This window comes from Macaca mulatta, chromosome 20, assembly GCF_049350105.2.
Source record: "Macaca mulatta isolate MMU2019108-1 chromosome 20, T2T-MMU8v2.0, whole genome shotgun sequence".
Lineage (NCBI taxonomy): Eukaryota > Metazoa > Chordata > Mammalia > Primates > Cercopithecidae > Macaca > Macaca mulatta.
Genome location: NC_133425.1, coordinates 61890195 through 61903403, shown reverse-complemented (window position 1 = coordinate 61903403; position 13209 = coordinate 61890195). Strand labels below are relative to the sequence as shown.

The 13209-nt window shown below is 53.8% G+C and overlaps 1 protein-coding gene and 1 long non-coding RNA gene across 2 annotated transcripts in view; one reads left to right on the top strand and one right to left on the bottom strand.

Annotated features, from left to right (window-relative positions):
- Positions 1–10748, bottom strand: part of CDH5 (cadherin 5) — a 38559-nt gene extending 27811 nt beyond the window's left edge. Inside the window, exon 1 of the mRNA XM_001082641.5 lies at positions 10681–10748. The gene's annotated coding sequence lies outside the window, so the exon portion shown is untranslated. The remainder of the gene's footprint in view (positions 1–10680) is intronic.
- Positions 978–7111, top strand: LOC144337619 (uncharacterized). The gene is made up of 2 exons (XR_013410978.1): positions 978–1027; positions 4002–7111. It is a non-coding gene; the product is annotated as an uncharacterized LOC144337619 (long non-coding RNA).
- Positions 10749–13209: the final 2461 nt, after the last annotated feature.

Genomic DNA, 13209 nt, shown 5'->3' with positions numbered 1-13209 from the left:
GCTCATTTCCTTCTTTGTCCAGAAAGGAAGTGCAAGTCTTGATTCTTTCTTCCTCCCTCAAATGAGAAGTGACTCAAAGATGACAAAGTGAAACAGACAGAAGCGAAAATGAGAAACAGGGAGAGGGAGAGTTCTCAGGGCAAACAGGACAGGGTGAGCGCCCAGGCTCTGAGCTGATAGGTGCTGGGTGCCTGCTGCATGATGGGCTCCATGCTAGGCAGTGGGGGTGCCTCAGTGAGTGAGACAGATGGAGCCTGCTCTTGGGGAGTGTGCAATAATGGGAACAACAGGAAAATAAGTAAGTCAATGAGGAAACATATCAGTTGGCGATCAGAGATGTTCAAGGAATTACAATGGGAGGTGCCACAGAGAGTGAGGGGGCAGCTGACTGGGCCTGTGAGGCCAGGAAGGCCTCTGGGAGAGCTGACGTTTCAGCCCACATCTGAGTGCCAGCCACAGGACTGCCAGGAAAGGGAAGGGAATTCCAGGCAGAAGCGCTGTTGCTGGTCTCTGGGTACCTCAACATCCGAGCCTACCTCTGTGCAGGCAGTGGTTGGTTTCCTTAAGGCAGCCCACCTCTCTGTAGCAGTCCCTTCATAAAGTCTCTTCAATTGGCCTCCCAGGGTTCGCTCTGTTTCCAGCTGGGAACCCTATCTCTAATACAGTGAACGGGAATGTGCTTTTCTCTTTCCTGGGGCCTGTTGGGACGGGTTAGTGATCCCTATGGCTGACCGCAGCCAGCAGTCAAATGGATAAATACAGTCGTGTGCTGCAAAATGACTTTTTGGTCAACAATGGACTGCACATACGACTGTGGTCCCCTAAGGTTTTAATGGAGCTAAAAACTCCTCTGCCCTAGTGACACCGCAGCCATCGTGACGTCGTAGCACAAGTCATTACTTGTGTTTGGGGTGATGCTAGTGTAGACCAACTTTATAAAAAATGTTATATTAGGGTGGTACACAAGTAATTGTGTGCTTTATTTATTTATTTATTATTTTTCCTTTAAGACAAGTTTTGTTCTGGAGTGCAGTGGTGCGATCTCAGCTCACTGCAACCTCTGCCTCCCAGGTGCAAGTCATTCTCCTGGCTCAGCCTCCCAAGTAGCTGTGTCTACAGACGCCTGACCCCACGCCTGGCTAATCTTTTTTTTTTTTTTTTTTTTTTGTATTTTTAGTAGAAATGGGGTTTCACCATGTTGGCCAGGTTGGTCTCAAACTCCTGACCTCAGGCAATCCGCCCGCATCAGCCTCCCAAAGTGCTGGGATTACAGGCATGAGCCACCGCACCCGGTGGCTTTTTTTTTTTTTAATGGTAAAAACAGCAATTACTTTTGCACTACCCTAATAATAAACTAAAGTTAATTTCTTATTGATGAGAGAAAAATATTTTTAAGTAAATTTAGTGAAGCTAAGTGTACAGTGTTTATTAAGTCTATGGCAGGGTGAAGTGATGTCGTAGGCCACTCACTTCCTGACTCGCCCAGAGGAATTTCTAGTCCTGGAAGCTCCACTCACGGTAAGTACCACAGAGAGGTATACCATTTTTTATCTCTCTTTTTTTTTTTTTTTTTTAGATTGAGTCTCCCTCTGTCACCCAGGCTGGAGTGTGGTGTGAATGTGTGTGGAGTGGAATATGAATGTGTGTGTGGCTCACTACAGCCTCAAACTCCTGGGCTCAAGCAATTCTCCCATCTCAGCCCCGTGAGGAGGTACGTGCCAGCACATCTGGCTAATTTTTAAATTTTTTTGTAGAGATGGTTGGAGTGCGGAGGGGTCTGACTATGTTGCCCAAGCTGGTCTTGAACTCCTGCCTGAAGTGATCCTCCTGCGTTGGCCTCCCAAAGTGCTGGGATTACAGGTTCCTTTTTTATCTTTTACATGGGATTTTTACTGTATCTTGCCTGTATTTAGATATGTTTAGATACATGAATACTTGCTGTCGTGTTAAAATTGGCTACAGCATTTAGTACAGTACCATGCTGCACAGGTATGGAGCCTAAGAGCAATAGACTGTACCATCCAGCCCAGGTGTGCAGCAGGTTATACGATCCAGATTTGTTTGTGTAAGCACACTCTGATGTTTGCACAACAGCGAAATCACCTGAACTCGTTTTTCAGAGTGTATCCCAGTCATTAAGATGCATATCACACACCGGGGCCTGCCGTGGGCTCGGGGGGAGGGAGGAGGGATAGCATTAGGAGATACACCTAATGTAAACGACGAGTTAACGGGTGCAGCACACCAACATGGCACATGTATACATATGTAACAAAACTGCACATTGTGCACATGTACCCTAGAACTTAAAGTATAGTCATAAAAATAAATAAATAATTTTTTTTTTTTTTTTTTTTTTTGAGATGGAGTCTCGCTCTGTCGCCCAGGCTGGAGTGCAGTGGCCGGATCTCAGCTCACTGAAAGCTCCGCCTCCCGGGTTCACGCCATTCTCCTGCCTCAACTTTCCGAGTAGCGGGGACTACAGGCGCCCACCACCTCGCCCGGCTAATTTTTTGTATCTTTTAGTAGAGACGGGGTTTCACCGTGTTAGCCAGGATGGTCTCGATCCCCTGACCTCGTGATCCGCCAGTCTCGGCCTCCCAAAGTGCTGGGATTACAGGCTTGAGCCACCGCGCCCAGCCAATAAAATTTTTAAAGAAAGAAAATTTCAGGGTGAAGGGGGTCAAAACTAACACATTCAGAATAAAACGAGGTTCCTTCTTTGATTTGGGAAAAAAATAAAAAAAGATGCATGACTATACCTACACCAGACTTCAGCAAGGCAGAGTCCACCAATCACAGGCTGGGACCACATGGCTCCTGGGGGGACATTAACTCCTCAGTGGGCTTTGCCTGGCCCCACATAACAAAATGGGGGCTCAGAGAGGTAGAGTAAGTTCTCTGAAGGTGCAGAAAAGCCCCTTGGATTCTGTTCTGTGTCCAGCAGGGGCCCTGCTGCTAGCTCTGGAGAGAAGTCCCTTGGAGCACATGGGCCACCCTCAAGCTCCTGCCCTCCAACAGGGCTGGGACTGGCTCTCGCAGAGTCACCCCACAGCACCTGTGTGTCATTTGCCAGGACAGAGGGAGGTCTGAGTACTCAGCTCTCATCAGTCAGCTGTTGGTGAGGGGCAGGACCTTGGGTTGGGGGCATTTGGGAGCCAGGGATCATGTAATCCCATTTGCACCCCCATACCAGAGCCTTGAGCACCCTCCCAAGACAGTTCTTTCTTGACTGGGACGGTGGGGGAGGGCTGACATCCCTGAGCACTCCCCTGAGACACACGTTATTGTATTTAAACCTTGCAACAACCCTTCTAGGTAGTTGTCTGTATTCCCATTTTGCAGGTAAAGAAATGGGGGCTCAGAGAGGTAGAATAAGTTATCTCAGGTCACATAGCCACAGGAAGTGGAGCCAGGATTTGAACTTAGGCTGTCTTTCCCCAAAAATCGTGCTTTTTGCATCATGCCACCCACTCTCTATCTCTGTGGGGACATTCTCATGTAATAATAATCAACTATTCTCAGTGCTTGGTCTTTATCCATGCCAGCGCATTTAATTTTCACACTATCCCCAGGATGTAGGACTTATCATTCCCATTTCTCAGATGAGAAAACTGAGGCTCAGAGACAAACAACTCATGAATGGTGGATCTGGAACCCTCACCAGATCGATCTTTTTCTAAATCCTAGGCTCCTTCTATACTCAATCTCCGAGACACCTGTGGGACCTTCCCAACTGAAAAGCCACATTCATTTGTGTCTTTTGCCCTTTGTGTTAGAAATCTGGCCAACTAACTTTGGGTGGATCACTTGAGGTCAGGAGTTTGAGACCAGCCTGGGCAACATGGTGAAAACTTGCCTCTACTAAAAAATACAAAAATTAGCCTGGCATGGTGGCGCGTGCCTATAGTGCCAGTTACTTGAGGGACTGAGGCACGAGAATCACTTGAACCTGGGAGGCGGGGGTTGCAGTGAATTGAGATCCTGCCACTGCACTCCAGCCTGGGTGACAGGCAACAGAGCAAGACTTCGTCTCCCAAAAAAAAAAGGCTAACAAATGGGGGCTGCAGGGAAGGGTCTTGTCAGACAGTTGCTCCTCCCCATCCTGATGCAGAGGAAACTGGGCCAGTCAGATCTGCTGCAGCCACAGCTGAAAACTGAATTTCTCTTGGCTGCAGCCTCTGGAGATGTGGTCATAGCCCTTTTTTCATTTTAGCCTGTTTCCTTTCGGCAGGTAAGAGTCATGTCTCTCGGTTATTCTCAGCAGTTTCCAGAGAGACTCAAGCTGTTGCCAGGTAGATTTGGGGCACCCCAGACATTCAGAGGGTCTGAGGATTTTGGAAGTGATTTCCATGTTCAGAAATTCCCAGCTGAGCAGCCCAGCAACTGCCTGATCACAGCGTTGAGCAGGGAGGGGCCACGCTTGGCAACTCAGGTGTAGGTGCTGAGCACGCCGAGGCCAGGTACCTGCCCGTGTCTCAGGCATCCAGGATGCTTGTTGATGCTGCTGTCCCCGGAGCCATGTGAGAGGGTTTGGGGGCAGTTCCAAATGGAGGAGGATGGGCCCTCTGTACCCTCCATCAGTCTGGGGAGGTCTGGAGGACCCAAAATGAGAGGATGGAGTCAGTGGTCCGAATCCCCTGGTGAGTGGGCATGGAGCCCAGGATAAGCAGCAGGGGAGCCTTGGAGAATAGGGGGAACTGGGCTCCACCATGCTCCCATGGGAGGCTAGGACCTCAGAGGCCTCTGGGGTCCAGGTCTGTATCTATATCTACCGTGGGTGGGGCCACTGGGATCAGAACCCAGACACCGAGGCCAGGCCTGGGGACTGAGGGGTCCTCCGAAGGCTGAGTCACCTGGGCAGCCTGAGAAAAGGGTGGGGCTCCTGTGGCTCTTTCTGCTCCTCTCCAGCTGCCTGTCTGGGTCTGCAGGTGCCTGGTGAGCCTCCAGGCATAGCTCCGGCCCACAGGATGTTAACTCTCTGGGAAGCTCCCCACTCCACCAGGCTTTGTTTCATCCTCCCTGCCCGTGCACTTGCTGTCCTCTCTCCTCTGCCTAGATTTACAACACATGTCACCACTTCTCTGAAGCCCTCTCTAGAGTCCTGGGGTTATGCAGTCATGCAGCAAACATTTATTGAGTATCTACTATGTGCTAAGCACTTAATTCCATGCTGGAATAAACACAGGCTCCACTTCCATGGGAGACAGGGATGCCAGTCATGTGGTGAAAAACGCAGTTTGAAATTGTGACATGCGCTTTGATGGACAAATAGAGGAGGCTGTGGGAGTATACAGACTGGGAGGGCCCTGATGGGTCTGAGGACCACAGTCCTCGGAGTGAGTCCTGCCTCTCACTGACCCACCGTGGGACATCACACAAAGCTCCCTTTGGTCCCTTTCCCTTTGTGGGCATCCATCTATCTGGGGTTCTGCCTCCAAGGGGCTGTGAGATCGGCTCAGCTCTGTGTGAGTTACAGTGTCAAAAAGAGAGGCTAGGGATACAAGAGAAGAGGAAGGGAAGGGAGGGGAGGGCAGGGCAGGGGAGGGGAGGGGCTAGAGCTGCTCTTCTTGGGACTCCCTGGGACCCCTGGCTTTGTAGCTAAATAGGACATAGGAAGTCTGGACCCAGATGGGAGCCCCTCAGTGGGCTGGCCCAGCCCCTCAGCCCCTGGGCTGGTCCTGCCCCTGAGCACCAGGAAGACCCCTGCCCCTTGATCTGACCAGAGCCCCACTCAAGCCTTCAATTCCAGGGGCCAAGTCTGGGCTTTGCAGTGTGCGGGGTTTTCAATAGGCTGGAGGGCCTCAGGGGCGGGGCAGAGGAAGGCTCCAGGTCCAGAACACACACATGACGTCTGGAGGCCTCATGGACCTGTGACACCCTCAAACATGCCTTCGTGAGTGCACAGCCCTGGCCACAGGCACCTGCCCAGGCCAACTCCTGCAGGGCTCCTCTTTGCAGGCCTGGCTGCTCTCCTCCCTGACCCCCAGCACACCCACTTTCAGCTAGGATCCCAGCCCAGCCTCCCGCAGGCTCTGGACTCCAGCCCAGAGGCCTGGGGTCAGGGATGAGGGGCAGGGCACTGGGAGGAGCCGGCCTAGAACATGCAGGAGGTGTGCCTGCTGGAGTGCGGGCGCTGAAGACCCAGCTCCGTGTGTGGCCCCCGGCAGCTCTCCCCACTGCCTTCCTATTCCACAGCTCAAATCTCAGTCCAGGACAGGGCTGGGACCCAGTGACCCTCAAACTCTCCGGGGACTCTCAAATGGTCTGCTTGAGCTCAGGCATTTAAAGCCGGGTCTTGGCAGCCACAGACATTGGGAGGATGAAGGGTGAGGCCCTGGGAGCCTCGGGAATGGGATTTGGCCAGGCAGCTATGACCTGGCCCCTTCTGCTTCCTCCTGGTTTGTGGCTCAGTTTGGCCCTGGGATAGGCTCCTGTGGGTCCCAGACCTGCTCCCCTCCCATTAGGTTCTGCCAATAGCCTCCTCGCTCCCTGCTGGAGGATGTCTAACTCCTCAGCCAGCCCTCAAGGCCTAGCATGATTGTCCCCTGCCCACCCTGCCAGCTCTCCTCTCTTCCGCTTCCCTGTCCCTTCCAGCCTCGAGGAGAGCTAGAAGTTTCTGAAGTGCACAGTGCCCTTCCTCTCAGCAGCAGGCTTTTTGCCCAGGCTGTTCCTTCTGCCTGGAATGCCCTTCTTTGCTGTCTCCTGGGTTAGCGCTTTACTTCTTCTCAAGCCCCAGACTGCCTACTCCATGAGGTCTTCTGATTGCCACCTGCCACCAGCACAGCCTCTGCCTCCTGGCCTATCTCTGCCCAGGCAGGTTCTGGGCCTGAGAGTTCACTTCATGCCATACCTGGGTGCATGAACTCAACGCCCCAGACCTGGACGTGCTGCCTGTCAGCCTGGTGCCAGCTCCAGTTCTGGTCTTGCCACCCACTCCCTCCCCACTCACAGGATTTAGAAACAAATCTGTGTATTTTCAGACAACACGTAGGGTGGTCAGAGTAGGTACCATTGTTGGTATAACTCAAAGAAGCTCCTCCTTGCTCCCAGATAGCTCCTCTGATGGCCCATGGGATGGGCTGCCATGGGACTGCCCAAAAGACCACCGATAGGGTTTTGATCCTTTAGGGACAACAAAATTATCCTTCTTAAGAGTCCCTGGCTGGGCGTGGTGGCTCACACCTGTAAATCCCAGCACTTTGGGAGGCCAAGGCCAGTGGATCACCTGAGGTCAGGAGTTCAAAACCAGCCTGGCCAACATGGTGAAACACCATCTCTACTAAAAATACAAAATTAGCTGGGCATGGTAGCACATGCCTGTAATCCTAGCTACTTGGGAGATTGAAGCAGGAGAATCGCTTGAATCTGGGAGGCAGAGGTTGCAGTGAGCCGAGATCGCGCGATTGCACTCCAGCCTGGACAACAGGAGCAGAACTCTGTCTCAAAAAAAAAAAAAAAAAAAAAAAAAAAAAAAAAGAGTCCCCAGTGAGTATGCAAACACCCCTGAGCAGGGCACCTCTTAAGACAGTGCTGGCAGAACAGAACTCAGCTTGCCACATGCCCCTTTCCACACCTATGGCAGACATCACAAATCAATCACCCAAAGACTGTATTGAGGATCCTCATAGACTGTGTTGAGGATTCAGGGGCTGAGTTCAAGTTCATTCCCACTGGATGAAGGTAGAGGGTACCAGTTGGCCAGACCTATTTTGTGATGTGAAACAAATTTGTGCTGGAATCTCTGGGCTCCGGGTCATCTAGTCTATCCCCTTGCCTTCTAAAGGGACAGCTCCAAACTTCCCATGCTAAGGAGGCTTCCAGCCTCCTTTGGGCTTCCTGACTTTGTCTGGGACTATGAGGGCAGTGTGGGGAACAGAATGAGGCCCTTGCACCTGCCTGTTTGAACCTGCCCAACTGCTCGGGAGCTGTGTGACCTTGGGTTCATCTCTTGCTTGCTGAGCCTCAGCTTCCTTATCTGTAATGGAGGCAACAGTAGCCGCCTCCCTGGGGAGGACGATTAAATGAGATCATGAGTGTAAAGCCTGGCACACAGTAGGTGCCCAGTAAGGGTGTGGGTGTCTTGACTCCTATCTACCCGCCCTCTCCAGCCTGGTGGGTGTGGTTTTGACTGGCCGACTTACACTTGACCTCATTTCCTGGCTCTACTCTGGGCCCACCTCCTACTCTTTCTGTTCCTCTGCAGAAGGAAATCTCATTCACCACCCGCCCGGCCTGCCCCCGGGTCCCACTTCCTCGTCCTTCCAGTATCTGGACCTGCCAGGATCTGACTGTTTTGCTGTGGTCCAAGGCAGACAATCTGGAAGTCCCTGAATTAGTTTAGGGAGCATCCCCTACTCTCAAGAGATGGGAAGACTGAGGCCCAGGCTGCAGAGGGGCTGCCCAAGGCCTCCTAGCACCTGGGATTCCCACTCTTCCTCCAGCAAGCCCTTCATGATTTACCCACTTAACACCAGCTCGAACCTGGATCAGGACAGACTTTTTAGTATCTCCTCAGCCAGAGGTGAAGCTCCTGAGGGCAGAACCTGCCTCCTAGAACATTCCTTCCCCTGGTGTCACTGGGCTCCTGGCTTGTCCCTGTGCCTGCCTCTGTGGCCTGGAGTGCTCTGCTTTTCCCCTCTCTGAGCTTCACTGTGGAGTGTGGCATGGATTGTGGGTCAGAAGGGACCGCACTCACACCCTGCTTCTACCTTGTGTTGGTTGTGTGACCTTGGCCTGGCTGCACAGCTTCCCTCAGCCTTGGTGGTCCCATCTGTCAAATGGGAATTCTAGTTGCTTCAGCGTGACTGAGGGGGTGCAGAGAGAGGATGCAGGGAACAGGCATGGGTCCATATGGGCAAAAAGGCCCAAGATTTTTCCTGGGACGGTGTCCGCTGTGTCCCCTGGGTGTCCCCGAGTCAGCAGTGAATCATCCAACTTTGCAGAAAATGTGTGGCCCCCTCTGGCTTCCTGCCTTCATGTCCGGCCCTTGTTTAGCAACACAATAGCTCAGGCTGAGGCTGCAGGCAGGCAGCTTAACCCCTTCCAAGCCAGTATACACCTCCCCTACCCCTCATCACCGTAAGCTGAAATTGGTAGGGCCGCTCAGGGACTCAGCAGCTCTTGGGCCCCTTGGAGGATACTCGCTGCCCTCCAGGGCAGGCAGAGGAGAGTCCCAGGCTCCCCACCACCTCAGGATGGACCAGGGCTCCTGGCCCGGGCTCCAGTGGCCTGTGGTGAAAGAGCCTTCCAGGTACACCCTCAACTCCTCAGAGCTGCCTCCCTGGGAATGGCCTTCCTCTCTGGTCAGAATCCTATCTGCCCATCACACATGAGAAACGTCCACGCTGGGGAGGGAGCCTGGCATGGAGCAGGTGCCCAGAGGTGCTCGCAATGTCCTCTCACTTGCACCCCCTTCCTGGTACCTGCTGGGCACCTGAGGACCCCTCCCTGATGGGGTGTTACCATACCTCAAGGGTCAAAACCTTTATGACGTTCACAGTCAGGATCGGCTCTGGGCTAGCAGGAAAATCCAGCCACTATTCCTTAAAGATCCCATGTTATGTGCCATTCCCAGCACCAGGGATTTAGATCACCTCACTTAATTGACTAAGGAAACACTGTTTCTGCATTTCACAGACGAGGCACTTGAGATCTGGGGAAAGAGCCTGGGCTTTGGAGTATGAGATCCTGGTTCAAATCCCCACACCGGCTCATATGTTTCCAAAGCTCAGTTGCTTTCACTGAAATATAAAGAAATAATATATCTACCTTGTGGAGTTGTTAATGGTAAAATAATGAACTCCACATCATCGCTTGTTCCCCACTGTGGTTTGGAAACTCTGGGTAACCTTCCCAAGGTCACCCCAGAGCAAATGGCAGAGCTGGGATCTGTACCCAGGGCAGTTGTCTCCAGGCCAGGCTCTTGGCCCAGACCTCCTGCTTCCAGGGCACTTCCTGAGCTGTGAGGGCCTTGGGGCTCTTGGGCCCTAGCCTTTGAAAGGGTGCCTGGGGGAGGAATGGTGGGCCACTGTCCAGACTACAGCTCCCTAGACACATAGCGGGCCCCGATGGTGTTTGGGCAGGGAAAGGCAGGACCGCAGGTGCCCAGAGCCAGTGCTCAGCTTGCCTATCCTGAAATGGGAGCGCTGGCTTGATAGAGAGGGGCCGAGGCTCTGAGCTCCCCTTTCAGGGCCCCTCCCCAGATCCCAGCATAGAGCTTTAGTGGCGTATGGGTGGGGGGCTGAGGAGGGTGGTGTCAGGACTTCGTAAATCCTCTCCAGTAAGGGTAAGGGCACGGAGGGGAGGCCAAGGCCTGGGTGCCAGTCCTCTGCCCCGGCATGCTGGGCAACTGGGGCAGAATCCTGCCTTCTCTGAGCCTGGCACGGAGGAAGGCCAGTGGGACTTTTTGAGTTGGAGAGTGCAGTTGTGGGAGAGCCGAGCCCTTGCCCTTCCCCCTTCAGCCCCAAGATGCCCATTTGTGCCCTTGGCACCACCTCTGGGTGCACCTTCCCCGGCCCTGCTCTGAGCCTCAAGGAGGCCCAGCATGCCCTCGAGGAGCCTCTCTGTCCTGGGAGCGGGACGATGCCCATTCTACAGATGGGGAAGCTGAGGACCCTCCCACCTCGGGCGCAGGGTGGCGGGTCTGGGGTGGAGGGGAGTGTGGGAGCCCCCACTCACCGTGCCTGTGGGCTGAGGGATGTTTCTGTTCCGTTGGACTGCCTGTCCGTCCAGGGCTGAGCGTGAGTGGAGCTCTGTGGAGCCCGTCAGCCAACCGTCTCTGGAGGGGAGCCACACCCCGCTGGCGAGGGAGGTCTGGCTGCCTCCCCTTCAGGTTTTCCAGCTGGCCCTGGCCCACTTCCCCCCGGGATGGTTTCCTGTTATTGTTCCTTTGTGAGGGCTGGGCTGGCTGCAGATAGGCAGGTCCCCCGGTGGGCGGCCGCCTCAGCCCCGGATGGCTGTCTCCACAGAGGGCTGGCCCTGGACCCCGCCTGGGGCACCCCACTTCAACCCCAATGCCCGGCCTCAGCTCTGGGACTCTGAGCCCAGCACCTGCCAAGAGCCTGGCTGTGGGGACCCGTGGGTGCAGCATCACATTTAACCCGCCTTGGGATGCTGCAGGCAGGTGTCATCACCCCCATTTTATAGCCTGGGAAGCTGAGGCTCAGTGGGTTTAAGGTGCTTGTCCACCCAGCTGGGGTATAACAGAGCCAAAAATCTAGTTGGGGTCAGCCTAGCCTCAGAATTTGATTTTCTGTGGTGACCCCATGATGTCTTTGTGGGAATGGACTTTAAAGGTGATAGGGAGGCTTCAGGAGATGGGAAAGGACAGCAGCTCTTGGCTCTGGAGGACCAGGTTGGCTTCTCCCGGTCAGGGTGGGCGTGGACTCCAGCTCTAAGGCACCAGCCTTGGTCTGTAGGGGACATTTTCATTTAGGGATATTGGGTGGAGTCAAGTGACCCAGCTCTGCTTCTGATGTGACCTTGGGCCAGTCGTGTCATCCTGGAGCCACAGTTTCCTCATCTGTAAAATGGGGATAATCACAGCCTCATCCTCACAAGGCTTTTGACATAAACGAGAGTCAAAGAGGGGCGTGGAAGACAGTGACGCTGAGGCTGGATCAGAGCCCAGCAGAACCAAGAGGCTGGGGAAAGGGAGGGGCCGAGATTCTGCTGACCAGGAGAGACATAGGAGGAGCTTCTCAAAACTACAGAGGACTGGGCTCGACCCAGATCAACTGATTTGGAATCTCCCAGGGCAGACCCTGGGAATCTGTCCTTTGAAGACTTGCTTCTGTTTTTCCATGGGTGAATGTTTGGGAAGTCCCAAACTTGTTTTATTATATAACTGGGCAAGCAGAGACCCTGAGAAAGACAGGACCCAGGGCTGTTTAGTAAATCAGAGCAGGAGATGGGGAGTGAGATGGAAGGATATTTTTGGAGGAGGAGGGGATAGTGATTCCTCTATCTCAGGCAGGTTGAGTTTGAGATGCTCATTAGATACCCAGGTAGAGGTGTCAGGTTGGGGCGGGAGACGGGTGAGTCCAGCCTGGAGTCGAGGTTTGGAACCCATGAGCTTATGGCTGGCATCTGAGGCCATGGGCATGGATGAGCTTGGCGGGAGGGAGGCCTCGGACCCTCTGACATTTGAGGATCCATTAGAAGAGGGTCCCACGATGAAGGAGGAATGCCAGGAGAGGGCAGAGGAGGAGGGCAGGGGAGTGGTCAGTGGGTCAGCCTGGGGAGCATGAGGGCTGAGACTTCACTTTGGATTTGGAAGATGAGGTCGTCAATGACTGTGACCAGAACAGGTTAAACAGGAAAAGGTAGACGAGACAGATTGGAGGAGCTAGAGAAAGGGGGATGGGGACGTGGAGTCATGTGTGACTGTAGCTCCTTCCCCAACTCTTACAGTGAATGGGAGCAGAGAAGTGGGAGGGTTTTTTCTTTTATTTTTTTAAACTATGGCAGCACGCTCATATCCCCAGGGAGGATCCAGCAGACGGGAAGACAGATGATGCTGGAGCATGAGGAGCGACCTGCTGGAAGGAGTACAGTCCTTGGGGCGGGATTCTGAGTGGGATCCAGCACATTCAATGGCCGATTGTGGAATGAACAAACAACAGCTCAGCACTTCCTTCTCCAACGGGATTAACTCTGCTTTCTCCTGCCCAGAGGGTGGGCTGGCCGCAGAGGAGCCAGGACAGTGCTCTGTCTGCTGTGTACCAGTCCACATCACCCTCACCCCCGCCCGTGTTGACCGCCTGTCCTCATGGTCTACATGCCCATGGGGACACACTGGCCTGCGCATTGCGTCCTGCTGGGTCTCAGACTTGGGGCTGGTGGCAGATGGGGATAGGGCCTGTCCTGGCACCATCTGCCAATTCCCTTTGTACTCCCAGTCCATGACGAAGTTGACTCTGCCCTGAAAACTACTATTCCTGTGGTCCATAAACAAAGGAATGGTGAGCCAGGCATGAGCTGTGGGCCCCAGGGGTGGGCATGGGGGTCACCATAGCAGAGGTAGTTGAGACTATAGGAGGGAGGCTGGTGCCTCCTTGGTCCCCCTGAGGATTTCATGCTTGATTTCTGGCACTGCCCAGCCTCTGCTCCAACCTCTCTGGAGGCAAAGGAGGTAACAGGAGGGCACAAGGCCAGGAAGTGACATTGGGAGCAAGGAAGGCGGCGGTGGGCCGGCAGGAAATGGGA